Raw genomic sequence first — 19,648 nt, 5'->3', positions numbered from 1 at the left:
ACATATCGAAAGGCTTTCTGTTAGAGCCATTTTCTATTTATGATGATTTGCATTTATTCTGATTATTATTGCCTGCTTTATGATATGTATTTATTTTGTGGTCATTTAAATGATTATAATTACGCTATGAATTTGATGGACTGAATGGAGGTTTCCCCTCCCCTTTTGTAAAATGATTTGTAGGTGCTAGGCACCTGATGACATATAGGTGACTCCCTGCTGGGAGAGAATGTGACGGGGAATCTCACAGTTTGTTGAACGCGCAGGCTCTTTATTGTTTTATTAGATATGCTCAAAGTTTAAGGTTATTTTTGACGGAGAAATAAATGTTTGTGATGAACTACAACTTTCGGATCTCCGTGCGTGATTGAGTATATGCAAGAAGAGACGCGAGTGTTATCAAACAATAGACTGCAACACCACCCCGACAAAACAGTGGCCTTATTTGTTTGTTAAGAAAGGCCACGATATTAGTCAACAAACTCTGCATGGTGCGGTAGTAAAGGACGGCAACATTTCACAACTACAAGCGGCTTGGAAACGGCGACATTGACGACAACCTCACCTTGGACTTGAAGTTGAACGGGCCGTGAGTAGTAGCCTAGCCCAAGGCTATAAAAGCCAAACAAAGGAGCTGCTGCTCAAATTATGAATGAAATGTTGCGCCGATGCGCTGTTGCTTTATTGGAGTGAATTAAACGAAAAGCAAATGTTGCGTGCTGATGCGCTGTAATTAATTGGAACGAAAAATAAATGCTGCGCTGATGTTGGGAAATAATAAAATGGATGCTTTGAAATGAAACTAAATGAAAAGCAAAATGAAATGAAGGAATGCTTTGCATATGACTGACAAATCAAAGGGAGGTTCTCAAATAAAGTCTTTGATCAAACTCAAACTGTGTGGAGAACGTTATATTTAACAATGGAAGAGGAGGTTTCTGTTGACCCCGCCGTGGCGGAGGATGATGTTAAATCACTAAGTGGAACGCGCAGAGGGAAACTTGGTGTTTGCACTCATGAGAGAGGTTCAAACTTTGCTGGTACCTGGTGGAAATGTGAAAGAGGTTCAAAATGATGTTGCCTCATTTAAAATGTCACTGGATGAATTCATTCACTATCATGGGTTGGTTCAAAATCTCCTGTCTCACGAGACAAAGAAGGAGGATAATGATGCATGGTATGAACCAAAACTAAACTTGTTTCACGAGTTCTTGCATGACGTTGACATGTGGGTAAATGAACAAAAACAACAAATGACTGTGGAACCCCATGACAGTGCCTCAAATGTGTCAAATGAGTCAAAACGATCAAAAGCTAAATCAACTAAATCTACCACTTCGTCACTCAAGTCAGCCCGACTCAGGGCTGAGGCAGATAAGGCTGCACTCCTTATAAGGGCATCAGGATTAAAGGGAAAGCAGGCTCTAGAAATGGAGCAGGCTATTGAGCAGGCTAAAATACAAGCCAGAATGGAACAAATGGAACTGGATATCAGCCTGGCTGAATATGACGCCAAATTAAAAGTCCTGGCGGATTTTGAATCCAGTTCACAACCACCATCAGAACTGCTTAAATCACAACCACAAATACCACAGTCAAAATAACATGATGCCATGAATGATTATTTGGAAAGTCAAACCAAAAAGGCAAATGCAACAGTTGACCCAGCTGAGCCATTTCCAATCAATCCAAATCCGGCTTATTCACTTGGAGCCAGACAGAAAACAAAATTTCAAGGAATGTCAAACCGTGGCCCAGGGCCACCAGAACCACCAGTAGCAACTGACAGGACCCAACAGCAGCAACCAATGAGATTTGGGACAGGAACTGGAGTTTCAAACAATGACAACTTCTTGACTGTAATACAGAGGCAAAATGAGATTGCTGATTTACTGATTGTTCAGCAAAAAATGACATCACTTCCCTCTATAGAAATCCCAGTTTTCAATGGCGACCCTCTAAATTACCAGGCATTTATGAGGTCATTTGAACATTCTATTGAGGAAAAAACAAAAAGCCGCCAAGATAGGCTATATTACTTGGAACAATATACCTCCGGGCCTTGCAAAGAATTGGTTAGGAGCTGTCTTCACATGAATGCTAACGAAGGCTACATTCAGGCCAAAACCCTGTTATTTTGGTGATGACATGAAGATTGCAAGCGCCTATATGGAAAAAGCTCTGAATTGGAACTCTATTAAAGCAGAGGACGGAGATGCATTGCACTATTATGCGCTTTATCTGAGAGGCTGCTGTAATGCAATGAGAGATTTGGAGGATATAGAGGAGCTGGATAAGAACTCTAGCCTGAAACTGATTGTGTCCAAGCTGCCTTATAAAAGGGAAAAATGGAGAGCAACAGCTTGTGACATTTTGGAACAGACTCATAGGAGAGCCAGATTGACCAACTTGCTTAAATTTATGGAGAAGCAGGCTAGTATACTGCAAGACCCGCTTTACGGTGACATTAATGATTCACCTGCCAATGTGAAGACTTCAAAGACCCAGAACTGCTGTGGAGTCTAGCAGATCTACAGGCAGGAGTAGTTTTGCTACTACAGTGGCAGTACCTGACAACAAAGCTGAAAAGTCACCCAGCAAAAGCAACATGCTGTCTGGTGGATACGACTCCTCATGTCTCTACTGTACAGGCAAGCATCCTTTATCTGAATGTCAGAAACTGAATGCACAGGAGCATGAAATTAAAGTTCAGTTTTTCAGAGAAAAGGGCCTATGCTTCGGATGTTTAAGAGTAGGACATTTGGGCCGTAATTGTAGACGAAGAATGACCTGTCAGATTTGTGAGGGCAAACACCCTACTATTCTGCATAGAGCCAAACCAGAGATGGCCAAATCTAATAGGGCAGAACAGCATGTGAGGCAGGAGGAAACATCGTCTGTCAGCATCGCTCTGGTGTCACTTGAAGAGGGTGAAAGAACCAGGGCTGGTAAAGACTGCATACTTCCTATAGTGCCAGTTCACGTGAAACTTTGCAGTGGAAATAGGAGTGTACTCACCTATGCCTTCCTGGACCCAGGTAGTACAGATACATTCTGTACAGAAAAGCTCATGAGGCAGCTTAAAGCTAAAGGACGCAGAACTGAGGTTCTCCTGCAGACTATGGGAGCAGAGAAAACTGTGAAAAGCTTCGAGCTGACCGGCCTAGAAGTAAGCAATATGGAAGGGGGTACATACCTAACATTGCCCAATCTGTACACCCAAGACAAGATACCTGTTACAAAAAGAAACATACTTACCCAGACGGATCTTGATAAATGGCTTTATCTGCAGGAGATCAAGGTCAGAGAAATTGATGCTGATGTGGAGCTTCTCATTGGAGTGAATACTCCAAAGGCTATGGAGCCATGGAAAATCAATAGTCAGAAGAACGGCCCCTACGCAGTGAAGACATTGTTAGGATGGGTGGTGAATGGACCACTTCATGCTTCCACTGCTGTGGATGAGAAACCTATGGCCTTAGTGAATCGCATCTCAATTGTTCACATTGAGAACCTTCTCAAAGAACAATATGCTCATGACTTCCCAGAGAAGGAGTATGATGAGAAAAGGGAGATGTCGGTTGATGACAGAAAGTTCACACAGATTGCATCCAGTTCTGTTACACTCAAAGACGGTCACTACCACTTACCTTTGCCACTGCATGATCGGAATACCATCATGCCGAACAACTACCAAATGGCTGAACAACGAGCATTGTACCTCAAAAAGAAATTAAAAAGGGATGAGGTCTATGCAGCCGAGTATAAGGAGTTCATGAGTGACATCATCAGGAAAGGATATGCGGAAAAGGTACCTCCAGAAGAGCTACACCAGGAAAATGGCAAACTATGGTACATACCACACCATGGTGTCTACCATAAACGCAAGAGAACTATCCGTGTGGTCTTCGACTGCGCATCATCCTATAAAAGGTACATCACTCAACAAGGTACTCCTTCAGGGCCCCGATCTAGCCAACTCGCTCATTGGTGTTCTGCTCAGGTTCCGGCAGGAACCCATCGCTGTTATGGCAGATATTGAGGGCATGTTTCACCAAGTGCGTGTTAAAGAAGAGGACGTAAACCTGCTCAGATTTCTGTGGTGGCCAGATGGCGACACCAGCTAAAGTTTGGAGGAGTACAGAATGAGAGTTCATCTCTTCGGCGCTGTATCTTCTCCAACCTGTGACAACTTTGCTTTGCAAAAGACTGCAGATGACAACCGTGAGAAATTCGACCCAGAAATAGCTGACAAAGTCAAATCAAATTTCTAAGTTGATGACTGTCTCAAGTCTGTAGCGACAGAGAAACACGCTATACAGCTTGTTAAAGACCTGAGACAAATCTGCTCTCTAGGTGGATTCAAATTGATTGGTTAGTAATAGTCGAGAGGTTCTGGCATCTATCCCTAACGATGACAAGGCAAAACAAATCAAGAATTTGGATCTTGACAGGGAGAAGCTGCCTAATGAAAGAGCCCTCGATCTGTACTGGGACATTGAGAGTGACATATTCAGTTTCCGTGTTGCTGTTAACAGCACCCTTACCAGAAGGTCAATACTCTCTACTACCAGCTCATTGTATGATCCCCTTGGTCTTCTTGCGCCGTTCATTTTGAAGGCGAAGCAAATCCTTCAGCAGCTCTGTAAGGACAAATATGGATGGGATGAGGTCGTTCCAGTGGAACTGTCAAAACCATGGCAGCAATGGCTCAAAGATCTAGCCCAGCTGTCCAGGTTTCGAATGGACAGATGTGTGAAACCAAAAAACTTTGGTCAAGTGGAAACTGCAGTATTGCACCACTTTAGTGATGCAAGCGAACAAGGTTATGGAACTGCAAGTTACCTGAGGCTCACAAATAGCAAAGATGAAGTTCACATCGCCTTTGTGATGGGGAAATCAAGAGTCACTCCTCTTAAAGTGATAACGATTCCCAGATTGGAACTCACTGCAGCGACACTGGCTGTAAGGATGGACAAAATGCTTCAATCAGAGCTCCAAATAGAGCTCCAGTTATCCACCTTCTGGACTGACAGCCAGTCTGTGTTGAAATATCTGCGAAACAAGACCAGGAGGTTCCACACCTTTGTGGCCAACCGGATTGCAGTGATCCATAACCTGTCAGAAGTTAGCCAGTGGAGGTTTGTCGACACCAAACAAAATCCCGCTGATGATGCATCGTGAGGACTGAACATTGACTCCTTCCTCAGTTCTGAAACATAGCTTCAAGGACCAGAGTTTCTGGGAAAATCTGAAGCACAATGGCCAAGAACTCCAGAGTTTGGATCTGTTCTCTCAGAGGACCCTGAAGTTAGGAAAGAAGCAATTGTTTCCAGTATTGTCACCAATACGACAGACAAAACTCCAACAAGCAAGCTCATTGAGTACTACTCGTCATGGCACAGCCTGAAGAGAGCTGTAGCCTGGATGATGAAAATAAGGAAACTTCTTCTGGAGATGACTCAGAAGAGGAAAGAGACTTACTCACTCAGGTCAAGTCACAGAGTAAAGTGACTGAAGGACCAGATGCTGCGGTTGAAAATGGCTTCAACCCATGCACTCTCAATGGAGGACTTGGAAAATGCTGAAAACGCCATTATTTGCTACGAGCAAAGACAGCATTTCAAGGAGGAAATGTCCTCACTGGAGAGAAGAAAACGGTGCAGTAAAGGAAGCTCCATTTACAAGCTGGACCCTGTCATTGACGCTGGAATTCTGAGAGTGGGAGGAAGGATTAGGAGGATGGCTATGCCAACTGAGATCAAACATCCAATGATCCTACCTAAACTTTCTCATGTCTCTAAATTGATAATTAACCGCATTCACCAACAAGTTGGACATGCTGGAAGAGGGCACATGCTCTCTAAACTTCACCAGAAGTATTGGCTGTCCGGTGCAAATTCTTCAGCAAGGAAGATCATCAGGAACTGTGTTTTCTGCAGACGACTACAGGCCAAAGCCGGTGAGCAGAAAATGGCTGATCTCCCCTTAGATCGCATAACACCCAATCTTCCCCCCTTCACCCATGTGGGTATAGACTACTTTGGGCCCATCGAGGTGAGACGTGGCCGTGTTCATGTCAAGAGGTGGGGAGTAATCTTTACTTGCCTAGTAAGCCGTGCTGTTCATCTGGAAGTAGCCAGTCACCTGAATACAGATGCATGCATTAATGCTCTTCGTAGGTTCATCTGTCGCAGAGGCTCAGTGAAAACCATCAGGTCAGATCATGGTACCAATTTCATTGCAGCACAAAAGGAGTTGGAGGAATCCGTGAAACCGCTGACAATGACAAAATCCAGAAAACTCTGCTCAAAAAAGTTATTGACTGGATATTCAACCCTCCCTCAGGACCTCACCACGGTGGAGTGTGGGATCGGTTAATTCGACTGGTCAAAAAGATTCTCTATTCGGTCCTGAAAGAACAAATCCTGGACGATGATGCTCTACACACAATCTTGTGCGAGGTCGAGGCTGTGATGAATGATAGGCCCATCACAACAGTGACAAACGACCCAAACGATTTGGAACCCCTCACACCAAATCATCTGCTCCAGTTGAGAACAAACCCAATCATGCCCCCAGGGCTGTTTCACAAAGATGACCAATATACAAGGAGGAGATGGAGGCAGGTACAATACCTCGCCGACCTGTTTTGGAAACGTTGGACCAGGGAATACGTTCCACTTATGCAGGAACGTCACAAATGGAATGAAATCAGGAGAAATTTCAACCCTGGAGATCTCGTTGTCATCGTCGATGACAACGCACCGAGGAACTCGTGGCCCCTGGGACGAGTCGTCAAGAACCTTCCAGGACCTCAAGGACTTGTCCGTAGCGTCTTGGTAAAAACCAAGACCAACGTCATTCAAAGACCCGTCACCAAGCTCTGTCTGCTCTTGGAGGCAGCCGACTGAGCCTACTAAGCCCCTTCTTCTGGTCAAGTGCACCTCTGACTGGTGGATATGGACCTTAGACACACTCGTTCGCTTGGATCATACAGACTTTGGTCGCTTGAATAACGGACTTGAATATGAACAAGAAGGAAAAAAATATATATGAACTTGATTATGCATATTATATGCTGAGGACAGGTGTCCTATATGCTTTCATTTGAATGGCTCCGTGATGTATTATTTTGTAATTGCTTTGTAATAAGCAATTCGGGGCTGGTATGTTAGAGCCATTTTCTATTTATGATGATTTGCATTTATTCTGATTATTATTGCCTGCTTTATGATATGTATTTATTTTGTGGTCATTTAAATTATTATAATTACGCTATGAATTTGATGGACTGAATGGAGGTTTCCCCTCCCCTTTTGTAAAATGATTTGTAGGTGCTAGGCACCTGATGACATATAGGTGACTCCCTGCTGGGAGAGAATGTGACGGGGAAGCTCACAGTTTGTTGAACGCGCAGGCTCTTTATTGTTTTATTAGATATGCTCAAAGCTTAAGTTTATTTTTGACGGAGAAATAAATATGTTTGTGATGAACTACAACTTTCGGATCTCCGTGAGTGATTGAGTATATGCAAGAAGAGACGCGAGTGTTATCAAACAATAGACTGCAACAACACCCCGACAAAACAGTGGCCTTATTTGTTTGTTAAGAAAGGCCACGATACTTTATTTGAACAGTGGAAGAACATTTTTCAGAAAAGCACCCAATTTATAGATTACTTTTTGTTTAGATTAGATTTTAGTATTGCAATTAATTTAAACATAGAAGGGTGGGTAAACAAATAAATTGGCAGTTATTTTTGCTCACAATTCATAATGCTAGTATTCTTACATTCCAACAAAACATGGTACTCATCTCCAATTCTGGCTTCATTACATAGGTTACAAATCCTCTGACTTCTTTCCAGTCCTTTATATCTACCGATGACCTTTGGAATTCTTGTGTTGTTTAGCCTATAAGGTTGCAAATAGCCTGTCTATACTTACGGTTTTCACATAGAAGGTATTTTTCTAGTTTGAACTGTTGTTTGTATTCAACATAGATGTCACATGATGTCATACTATTGAGTTCACTTTGCCACTTTTGCAAAAACTGGTCTTTCAACCTTTGTTCGACAGTTCACTTCAACCAGTCAATGTTATTACATTTCTGGGCCAACCAAATGTAAGACATACCACAGTCATCCAATCATTTATTCACCTGTGCAACCCAAGGTGACACATGTACACCTGTGTTGAACTGGTTAAGCAGACAGACTCAGTTTACTCTCTTTTCCTTCGATCAACCAGGCCCAGTACCCGATAAGTCTCTTTTTAACAGATACAAATTGGGTACCTCCCCAGCTCACCATACAGTACACCATATTACTACAGGTAGCAGTTTTACCTTTTAGGATATACTTGAGAAATTTAAGATGTAATTTTTCTATTTTTTTCTGTGTACAGCATGACTGGTGAGACCAATTATTCGAAAAGATCTAGTGCAACATTTACTGGTAAATCAAATGATCTACATTTACTAAGGAGGGAGTAGATGGCACGTGAGGCCTGCTGGTGTAGTTCTTCGATAGCAATCTTAAATGATCCATTATAATTCATAAGGTGCAGTATTGTAACTACAGTAACCTGTGCATAAGGTGCAGTATTGCTTTCAAATAATTCCGGATTCAAGTAATACTTGGGATACGCTGCACTAGACTATTAGACTACACATGGTCACAGGTTTAACCCATTTCTACCTGATTCTACAAATGTCTTCTAAATCATGAAACTTTTCTGAAAAACCTCAAATCAACCAAAATGGGTTAATCAAATCGTCTAATCAAATCAAACCAAACCCATCGAAGATGAGTCTTTTTCACTGTGTACGGAGATAGAGCAAGATGCTATACAGTAGCAAATGTAGACGAGGGCGTCGTCCATTGCCTTCACAGTCACCGCCACCGTGATGCGCTTTATAGGAATATGGGTCAGAGTGAGTAATCAGCTCCGGGGTGAGTCAGTGCCTTTGGCTTCTAGTGCTGGCTACAACTTAAGAAACACACCACATTGGCAGGATGCTTGGCTTACACACACACACACACACACACACACACACACACACACACACACACTCCAAGCTGAGTCATCAACAACCGCCAAAGGTCTATATGCATATACACGGAAAATAACTCGCAGCACAAGATGATATCTGGTGGTCCAGCAGATCAAGAACAGTATGCTAAGATAGATGCCTTGCCTGCTTGTGGTTTCTTCTGCATGTTTCATGGATGCTACTGTGCGTACCGTATACTATACTGTGGCTGTAGAACTACAAAGTAGTCTAGAGAGTTTGATGCTACAAGTGATGCCAAGCTTTTGTTTAGGTGTACACACTGCAAAAAAAGCCAGTCTTGATATTAGAAAAAAAAAAATAATTTGAGATGAAATGGACTAAAAACAAGTGAAATAATCTGCCAGTGCAGTGAGAGAATTCTACTTGGTAAGAATTCTTGTAATTAGAAAAAATCTCTAGCCATTAGGGAAGTGGCAAACTCTTTAAATAAGTGATTTAAGCTTCATTCAAGCACTGGATTAAGTGAGATAAACTAAAAAATAGCTTGTAAAACTCTTAAAATAAGTGATTTAAACCTCATTCAAGCACTGGATTAAGTGAGATAAACTCAAAAATAGCTTGTAAAACTCTTAAAATAAGTGATTTAAACCTCATTCAAGCACTGGATTAAGTGAGATAAACTCAAAAATAGCTTGTAAAACTCTTAAAATAAGTGATTTAAACCTCATTCAAGCACTGGATTAAGTGAGATAAACTCAAAAATAGCTTATAAATCTCTTAAAATAAGTGGTTAAAACTCATCCCAAGCACTGCATCAAGTGAAATGGACTCAAAACTAGCTTGCAAATCCCTTCAAATTAGTGGTTAAAACTCATTCCAAGCACTGTATTAAGTCAAATATTCTCATACCTAGCTTGTAACAACTTATCCAAAGCACTGTATTAATTAAAATACACTCAAAACTAGCTTGTCAGTTCTTCTTCCACAGGTAATTTTACTTAATTGAGGTGAAATAATCTTAAAACAAGTGCTATTAAAAAGGTGATTCTTCTTCATTCTAGGGTTGTCATGAGCTGTCCTGTCTTTAAATCCTAAAGGCATTCACATTAAAGAAATTAAGGCATAATTGACTTTGTCAACATTTATTAAATGTTAATAAAAAAACAAAGTGCTCTTCACATAAGTGCTTTATGCAGTGGTTCTCAACCTTTTCCAGACTATGGGCTCCAGAGCATCCATCTGATGCTTTGGAGCATAAGTGGCCAGGTGCAGGTTTCTTTGTAACACCGTAAACAATTTTGGATTGATTAAAATATATTTTTTATATAAATGTTTTAAAATGTGTTTTGCCAGTTAATGTGGGTCCCACTTGCAATGGACCAGTGGCCCGCAGGTTGAGAACCACTGGTTTAAAGGTGCAAGTGAATTGAAATTGAATTAAGTGGCGACATTACATGCCTGCTCAAATTATTTCTCTTGGCCCGTTAACATGCATGCTTTGTTTTTTTTAATCAAACAGTGTCCATCTAAATTTAACATTCATAACATGGATAATAGTTCACAAGTGATTTACAGACATTTTTGAAGTTGTACAAAAATGGGATGTTCAGTGCATATTGCATTTTGAGAAGGAATTGGGTCTTGGCTAAGTAGTACAAAATACGGAGTATGTATATTAGAGTACATTTTAGATTTCCGGGGGGTTGCCGGCTTACAACATGAAGTCATATGTTAAGTGGCTTAGTCTCAATGGTAACAAGTACAACTACCGGTAAATCAGTGAAAGGTCTCTGATAATAGACAATTTGGTAGACAGATCACTGTTATGAATGTTGTCAAAATGCAATAGGCAGTGAGCATTACAATATTTCACCCATAGATGAGGGCATTGACTGAGTAACTGACCAGTAAGGATCCACTCTGTAAAGATGCATTTCGTTATCAAACCTCCTAATTTCAAGGACCCCTCTGAGGTCCTGATGAAGGAGATGGTGACAGGACATATGGGTACGGTCTTGACGCCGTCGCCTGATGGAGGTAGCACCAAGTTTGTTCCAACCTGAGAAAGACAAACAAAAAAGATACATAGACCAATGTAAAAGACTGTCAAAAAGCAAAGAGTATAAGCAAGATAATGGTGTTCACTGATTGCAGTCTGATACAGTATTCTGAATAATTCTATAACAGGCAGTCAGGCACATTCTTAACCACTTAAACTGGACATGGCTTGGCACTGCACTTGGAGCTGGCACGGTTTTCCCATCTACACCAAATCTCTTTGTTGCTGGGTTCAAGTGGTTCAAATTAATAACATTTCCATTTAGATATGCAGAGGAACTTACAGGCTTATGGTGGAACACAAAGTTGGACTCCTCGATAGTGTGCTGGTACATTTTTCGCCCAACTTTGTACACTGTTGGCAGAAGCAGTGTCGGTAGCTGGCTCAGGGAAAGTTCCCCCAAACTGTAGGAAGACAATTTTATATCAATATGTGGAATGTATTAATGTGGCATGGCATATCTGTGATTATGTAATATAGTAACAAAATAAAACACCTGCTAAAATATACATTTGCATAGTCTGATGTACAATATAACAATAATATATTACCGTGTGTTAATCCATCAAGAGAAGAGGTTAGTTTCCCTTTGCCAGGTACAGGAACTTTTTTGTCAGGAGTTTTTGGCCCAGCCTCTCCATGCAAGACTAAGTTTTGTGCAATCTTTAAAAAAACTAAAATGGAGGAAAACAAAATCAAATGTGTCAGCTGACATACTGATAAAAGATTGTTATAACAATGCAATTGTTATAACATATCGGTATATGCACTCATATGTAAACTTATTTGTAACTTACCATGCCTGGAGTGGATAGATGTGGGAACCCTTGGCCGATCTCCTGCACACTTGTTTCCCCTTATTAACGTGGCCTGAATAATTGAATACTTAATTAACATTTTGCAGAAAGTACAGCAGTGCAATTGTACAAGAATGTTAAAAAAAAATAGCACAAAAAGTCCTCAGGGCAATTGCAGACAGGTGATTTTTTTATGGCAGTTTTGAGGGAAGGTAAGGAGTTGCACTTTATTGATAGCCATTTTTGTGCCTTTGATGTAGTACAACAGGTACATGCAGGCACTGGTCCCCTGAGTATCCGTTTCCTGCATGTTTTGCTCCACCAAGGGGCTGCAAATTGTTTCTCAACCATTCTTAAAGCAATATGGCTTTTTCATTCAATATGGCAGATTCTATAAAAGAAAATACACAATATTACCAATTACTAAATGATACGGCTCTAATGCTTCAACAAGCATACTACTTTGTGGCGGTGTCTGCTGTGTGCTCTGTGACCTCAGCCTCTTTCTCAGCCCCTTTATGGTGTTCCGAAGCCTCTGTTCGAGGAATCCAGCAGCTGGGTATTTTCCCCATCCTGGGGTGTACCGGATTCCCTGTAAAGAAATTAAAATCATTGGTGAATACAGATGAGGCACATTTTAATTTTTACAGTGTGGCCAGAAGATGTGGCTAGAACAGGGTTTGTCTCTCTTATCTTAACCGTCTGATGACAACGGGCATAAAACAGCACAGACGTCCAGTAATGCTGGAAGATGAATTATATTATGTCAAGCTGACTGTTTTAGCATAAATTCCCCTAGAAAAAGTTAACTACTCACGATGCCAATGCTTGAGTCGTTCAATACAAGTAGGGAATCCCTGAAACAAAGATGTAGTCAGGGCCTTTTTGGTCTCAGAGGTAGTATTGTAAACACAGAAAAACTAAAATTACCAGCAGAGTCAAACTAGATTAAGTAAAACATGTGTTGCACACCAGTATAATGGCTGTAGCATTGTCTATTCAACTATTTTAACAACAAATAGCCAACACAGTGGTTGCTACAAACCACTGAATGCATTTGTTCATTGTTAATTTAGCACTATGTTTGCTATGTTGACTACCGGAATAAACAACTAATGCTAAAGCTGGGGAAATGTTAGTGTAAAAAATAGCAGCAAGCTTGTCTAGGCTTAGGGTGTATAATGATGCATATGCCCACCACAGGGCTCTGGTCAGGGAGCTTGGACAAGGATGACTTTTGATGATGTTTATTAGTTTATAGGTTGTTGGTAGTAGTACAGACATGCAGGGTGGTCATAAGTGAATGGTATCTGAAATAGTGACAGAAATGCAAGATGTGGGATATGAAATGAATACAGTTGGGTATTAACAATAGAGGCCCTAGTGTAGGTAACAGGCTAGTAATGTAACTTTAGTACACTGAACCACATACTAAAGGAATCACAGACATATGCAAATCATGTTTCAAAGTTAGCTTAAATGGAGCCTCATGAGCTAAGGGAACCAGAATGCTAGTGTTAGCAACATAGAATGGTAATTAGCTTAACAAAAAAACGATCTTTGGGCAGTGTGTGTAGCAGGGAATCAGGAAGCTAATATTAGCAACTTAGCATGGTAATAACATAACAAAAAACGATCTTTGGGCAGTGTGTGTAGCAGGGAATCAGGAAGCTAATATTAGCAACTTAGCATGGTAATAACATACAAAAACGATCTTTTTGGCAGTATATGACTATATGTATATAAATTCATACATCTTTACAAATACATTTATATTGTAACCTACTTCTTCAAGAACACATTCTGTAGCTTCTGTTTGTCTGTATGCATGTAAGATGCACAGTATACACAACTTGGGGTCCTGAACAACTGAGGGTACCCATACAGGAGCCTGAACTAAAATATGAGCTAGGTCCTGGAGAATTACAAGGTGCCTGAAAGGCCTGCACACAAAGGGCAAAATAAGGGTAGCTATAGGGAATTTTGTACAGTTAGTGTTGCAGTTATGGCCATGAAGGACACAGTAGTACTTTGGTTGTAATTTAGTAGCTTATATATGTAGCATTTAGACCCAGAACCGCATCCTCTCCATATATTTCATAACAGAAATAGACACTACTACTTCAACAGAACAGCAAGTTTACATTAAAAAGCTTGCTGAGATCACAATGTCTCATTGACTGGCGTTAGCATGTTGCTAACGTTAGCACTGCAAACTGGTTGCTTGCTTACTGGGATAATTAAGCTCCCAGCCTGTGTAGTTTGTAGACAACAACAACGTGGTGGTCTGGTGGCAATGGCATAAAAATGAACACAAACCTTTTAATGTAATGGCACACTGAAAGTATAATCCTTTTGGTTGTCCTCCTGACTCCATGAGTCTCCTCTCCTCTCAATGCTCTCACTGCTGCTGGCTTGCTGGTGCTGCGCGGGCTTTTTCCAACGACGCAAACACTTCCTGATAAGTGACGTCACTACTCACTACGTCACATGCGCAATGTCCAAACAGCGCCACTCCCCCCCCCCCAACCAACCAACCACCACCGCCGCCGCGCGCACGCACGCACAATATTATGAGCAGTGCATTACTACAACTTAATGTATTATATTATAGGCCTAACTATTTTGACAGGAATTTTCATAGCAATGTCAAAGGGACATTTATTTCACAGTAAGGTATAGTATATTTATTAGGATTGCAATAATATCATTGTTTACAGTTGCGAGTGTGACCCATAATTTGGAGGTATTGTAATATGGAACTATGATAAGAAAAATATTACACACAAAAAAAAAAGACCTGTAAAAATACAGTATACAGTTTTTGGGTTTAATTGTCTCCACCAGGCCGAAGGCATGGGGAGAGAGTGTGTTTTGCACTCTGTCCGTCCGTCAGTGTGTACAGCTAATCTCCGGCACCGTTGGCGCGGCCGATGCCAAACTTTCCACACACACTCCCTGGATTCCAACGAACCTCTGCCCCAATTTTTCCACAATGGCCTGTTATAGCGCCACCATGAGGCCGACTTTTGCAAAACACATTTATTTATATTACTCGTACATATTTTATCCATACATCACGCAAATCAGTATACACCATCTCTATAGTCATGTGATCAACACAGACCACTCCGCGATCCCATATTCCATCGCCATTGGCTAAGATTGCCTTCCAAAGTTCTGCAGATTTGTCCGTTTTGAACAAAATGCCTCAAATCATGAACAGTGTGCGATTTCCGTGAACTTATGCACGCACATTACCACTAGGCAGAGGAAGAAATACGACTTAAAAAAGCCGTCTCATGGTGGCGCTATAACAGACCAATTCATTACCTATAATTGCACCGATCTGTGTACAACTTGCATGCTCACTCCCTAGAGGCCAAGACAAAACCTTTGCCCTGCATTTCCAACATCTGCCTGTTGTTGCGCCACCATGAGGCCAATTTCTGCAGAACTTAAACGCTTACTTTAAATTACTCGGGATAGCGTCTGCTAAATGCCTAAATTGTAAATCTGTCAATTGCTATTATCCTGGTTACTGTCAATTTTAATATTTTACATTCTTATGAAGTATTTAATCAATCAGTCAATCAATCAATGAATGAATAAAAAATGATTGGGTAAAAATGTTGGGTACAAAAATAACCCCGTATTTTATAACCCTTGGGTTGGGTAGATGAAAATATGTGGACCCTCTTGGTTTGCACAAATAACCCAAAAAAGAACCTAGCCTACCTTGGGTTTAAGTGGTTAAAATTATTTAAATTGTAGCCTATAATACCAGTAACTCATTTTGACCAACTGGAACCTTAAGGACTCCTAGGGGGTCCCCGAACCCCACATTGAGATCCACTGACATGTTATATTTAGATAAACTTTCCTGTTATGGGATGATTTCAATTTGCTATTCTTTATTCCACTCTGATCTTGCACTTTGAAAGCCAATCGGCACTGAATTACATATGAATAAAGGTCCTTTCAGAGGGGGAGCGTGTGATGCAGGCGTTGTCACCTGGATCAATTCAAGTCTGCTCATGAGGGGCAAGGGACGCGTAGCATCAAAATAAAAATAAAGCTCAACACAATCCAGGCCGGTCTATGCAGGCGTGTGCACGAAATGAGCATGAATGTGACAATTTCACAGGGCTGTGCCTCTCATTGAAAATGTATCACTAGGCACGTCAGTCGCTGCCCTTCTGAAAAGGCCTTAAATGTGTTTGGAAACATTTCAATATGTAATGTGAAAGCAGTTATTTGGTAGTCTTAAAATAAGTACTTACTACTACAAATTGTCTTAAAAGTCACACTGTGGCTGCAATCTTGTCTCAGATAGTAATTTTAGCTTGATGTACATGTACAATTATTTGATTGAAGATTTAATAACTTAGTAAGAGAAAAAAGAAATATAATCTAAAAACAATATTAGTCATCTTATACATTTTTCTCTTGTTTAGTATATCATTATTAAAACAAGATCAATAATCTAGTATGGCTAGATATAAGTTGGCAATTCTTGCTAAGATCTTTTTTTTTTGCAGTGCAGTAGTGGTTTTTAGCCGTTGACCCAAAAGACAAATAAGGACATTCCTCTGACATTCCAAATTAGTGAAAATAGCCCATCTACTATCTTGTAGATCGGCTATTTTCACTAAATCTTAAACACTTGTTTTCTAATTTCTGGAATTTTATAGATTATTATTTTATTTATTCAAGAAATTACTTAGAAAAAGCATTTAATTTGGTACTAAGGAGGCAAAAGGAGCATGGAGAATATAGACCAATTATTTGTTTACAAACATTGGGACTGGGCACATGGGTTTAGTTTAGTTTTTTTGCACAATAAAAACAGTACAAAAAGGTAACATCAATAGAAGTGTGAAGTGTGTGCAGGTGAGAAAAGAAACCCAGGGAGGGCTTATATGTGGTTCTCACCAAAGTCAATATACAATTTAACAAATAGTAATATACAAATAGTAAGACAAAGTAATCAAACATAGGTATGGAAAATAACAAAAACAAAAACAACAAGAAATACATTATTTACACTTGTGAAGTGTATGTTTGTGTGTGTGTGTGTGTGTGTGTGTGTGTGTGTATGTGCGCGCGTGTCTGAGTCCGAGTATGTCTGAGTATGCACAATAAGGCTACATTACGTTAGAATCAATTGGAGAGGGTAACTTCAAGAGGCTGGCCCTCAATCTATGTTTAAAGAGTGAAGATGCGGAGTTGGCAATAAGTATGTGTGAATTCCAGAGTAAAGAACCTCTGACTTTTATGGAGAACTGGCTAAGAGTGGTACGGCTGAAGGGAGGATGAATATTGTCGGATTGTCTAGTATTATAATCATGAACTTGAGAGTTGGTCTTAAAATATTCTTTGAAAGTTATAGGAAGCATATTTGGAAGGTAAGTGCATTTATATATGAAAGAACAGGATTGTAGTATGTTAATGTCATAGATAGACAGTACATTTAGATCCTTAAACAAAGGAGCAGATGGAGCCAAATAGTGAGAAGAGGTAGCTATTCTTACAATTATTTTTTTAATAATTAATAATTTGTGTAAATTGGATGGATATGTACTTGCCCAAACGGTATTGCAATAAATGAGATATGGATAAATCAAACTGTAATAGAGGGTTAAGAGATGGGTGACTGTTTCATGTAATCAATTCCCAACAGAACTTCAAACCTGTTGTTTTGGGGAGCGCTAGTGAGGTGCACCCTAGGAGACATTTATACTTCAAAGTGTAACAGTATTGCGCACAGAGAACAGCTGATATACAAGCTCACGTCACATCGCATATGCCCCTTTGCACTGTAGTTCACTCCCACTTCACAAGGCCCCGCCCCCTCTGCACTGTAGTTCACTCTCACTCCTCCTACTCTCCTAGACCAGGACATTTTTAATGTAATGGACAATAAAGTTTTCTTTATCGTTAGGTCTCTCGTTCCCCCCAGGCTTTAATTTTTTTTTTTTTGAGCCGAACACGAACTGAAAAAATAGCCTGGGTACCGAGGCTAGTGGTTACAAGAGACTATTCACATGTAGGATTAAACTGGCATAACGAGTAAATTAGGGAGAGAGAGGGGGAAAAAAGGGGGGAAAGATGCTAGAAAGTAATTGGGCAACTCATGTCCTTGAGAGAGAAAACCCCCCTGAGATGCTGATGTTTGCATGGTGTTCCTAATTGAATCACATCAAATGGGTTTCAGGACTTTAAGACCGTTACTAAAGAGTACTGAAGAGCGACTCTGAAGCTAAAGGATGATTCTTGATCCATTGATAGTAGTAGTAGTCATGATTGTTGTCGTTGTATCAGTACTAGCTGTCTGGCATGGTTTAAGACAAAGCCACGTCACAAGCTCTGATTTACTCTCTGCTGTTGGAAGTTTACTGGCTTTCTGCCCCAGAAAGAGTTGGGAAATAAGACACACACACACACACAGAGCCCCAGCCTATCCTACAGGAACTGCTCCAGCCGAGACAGGGGTTGAATTGTTTTGTTTCCATAGTGACCTGGCAGCACACAGCTGACTGGGGCCAGAACGTGCGCGCGCGCACACACGCACGCACACACACAATGGGCTGACAGACAAATGGATGCTAACAAACTGACAGAGGGGGGAAGGAAGTGAAAGAAAGAAAGAAAGAAAGAAAGAAAGAAAGAAAGAAAGAAAGAAAGAAAGAAAGAAAGAAAGAAAGAGGGAAAGTGAGAAGTGGAGGGGGGGAGGGGGTGCAGAGAGAGAGATATGGAATGGACTTAATGGATCAAAACTGAAAAAAACCCCATCATTATTGACCAATAATGCGTCAGACATACGCTGTGAGCCTGCCTGGGAAGGCCGCCGTGCGTATGTAAACACCGGTGTGGAGAGGCAGATAAAGCATGTTGTTTATTACAGCCCCGAGCTCTGCCAAAAATCACTGTCAGAACGAACGCAAGCACTGGTCCTAACACCGCCCTCCATCCGTCGTCACATCAACAATCTTAACGCGCAGGGTGAAACTCCCACAATGTAAAGCCAAGGTGTCCTGCCTGGGATAAAGTAAAAAGGCTCTGTTTTTTTCTTTTGAGAAGCAGCATCTTATTTTTTAATGTCACAGACTTGGCCATATCCACTGGTAACTTTAACTTTGTAAGAGTTAAACAGGATTGTTAAAGCGTCTCCCTCTCTCTTTCTCTTCACACCAAAGTGATAGATGTGGAGACTTTATGGCCTCCTTATAGACACAAAGACGGCATTGAGCGAGGGAAAGGAAACAGAGAAAGAGAAAACACCCTTTCTGGCGTTCTCTCCCTTTATTTCTCTTCGTCTTTCTTCCTTTCACTCTGATCCTTTTCTTTTAACCCCCTTCTCTCTCTCTCTCTCTCTCTGGCTCAAACTGATCTATATGCTGGCCAATCGGATCCCTCTATTCTCGCTATATGAGCGCAAAGCGAGGCCAACTGGAGCAAAGATTGGGCTCGTTGGCTCTGGACCAATGGCAAGGCGGGAAAAGAGAGGTGAGCCGCTGTTCCACCCACCCCGGGTTGGTTGATTTACAAGACGTGAACCCACACACACACACACACACACACACACACACACACACACACACACACACACACACACACACACACACACACACACACACACACACACACACACACACACACACACACACACACACACACACACACACACACACACACACACACACACACACACACACACACACACACAATGTAGTGGTGGGACCTAATGCCTCTCATACGACAGTCAGTGACA

The 19,648-nt window shown here is 41.0% G+C and overlaps 1 protein-coding gene and 2 long non-coding RNA genes across 5 annotated transcripts in view; 1 reads left to right on the top strand and 2 right to left on the bottom strand.

Moving 5' to 3' along the window:
- atg7 (ATG7 autophagy related 7 homolog) overlaps positions 1-19,648 on the bottom strand; it is a 156,374-nt gene that overhangs the window by 49,120 nt on the left and 87,606 nt on the right. The gene's annotated exons all lie outside the window — the stretch shown is intronic.
- On the top strand, positions 9,980-10,680 carry LOC310862767. The gene is made up of 2 exons (XR_014569622.1): positions 9,980-10,370; positions 10,576-10,680. It is a non-coding gene; the product is annotated as an uncharacterized lncRNA (long non-coding RNA).
- On the bottom strand, positions 12,292-14,249 carry LOC310862766. Its single transcript, XR_014569621.1, has 3 exons — positions 14,194-14,249; positions 12,692-12,764; positions 12,292-12,466 (listed from the first exon to the last, which is right to left on the bottom strand). It is a non-coding gene; the product is annotated as an uncharacterized lncRNA (long non-coding RNA).

Source organism: Protomyctophum parallelum (assembly GCF_964188405.1).
Source record: "Protomyctophum parallelum genome assembly, chromosome: 8".
Classification (NCBI taxonomy): domain Eukaryota; kingdom Metazoa; phylum Chordata; class Actinopteri; order Myctophiformes; family Myctophidae; genus Protomyctophum; species Protomyctophum parallelum.
Note: the sequence above shows the minus strand (reverse complement) of the source record. Positions and strands in the feature narration are given on the sequence as shown.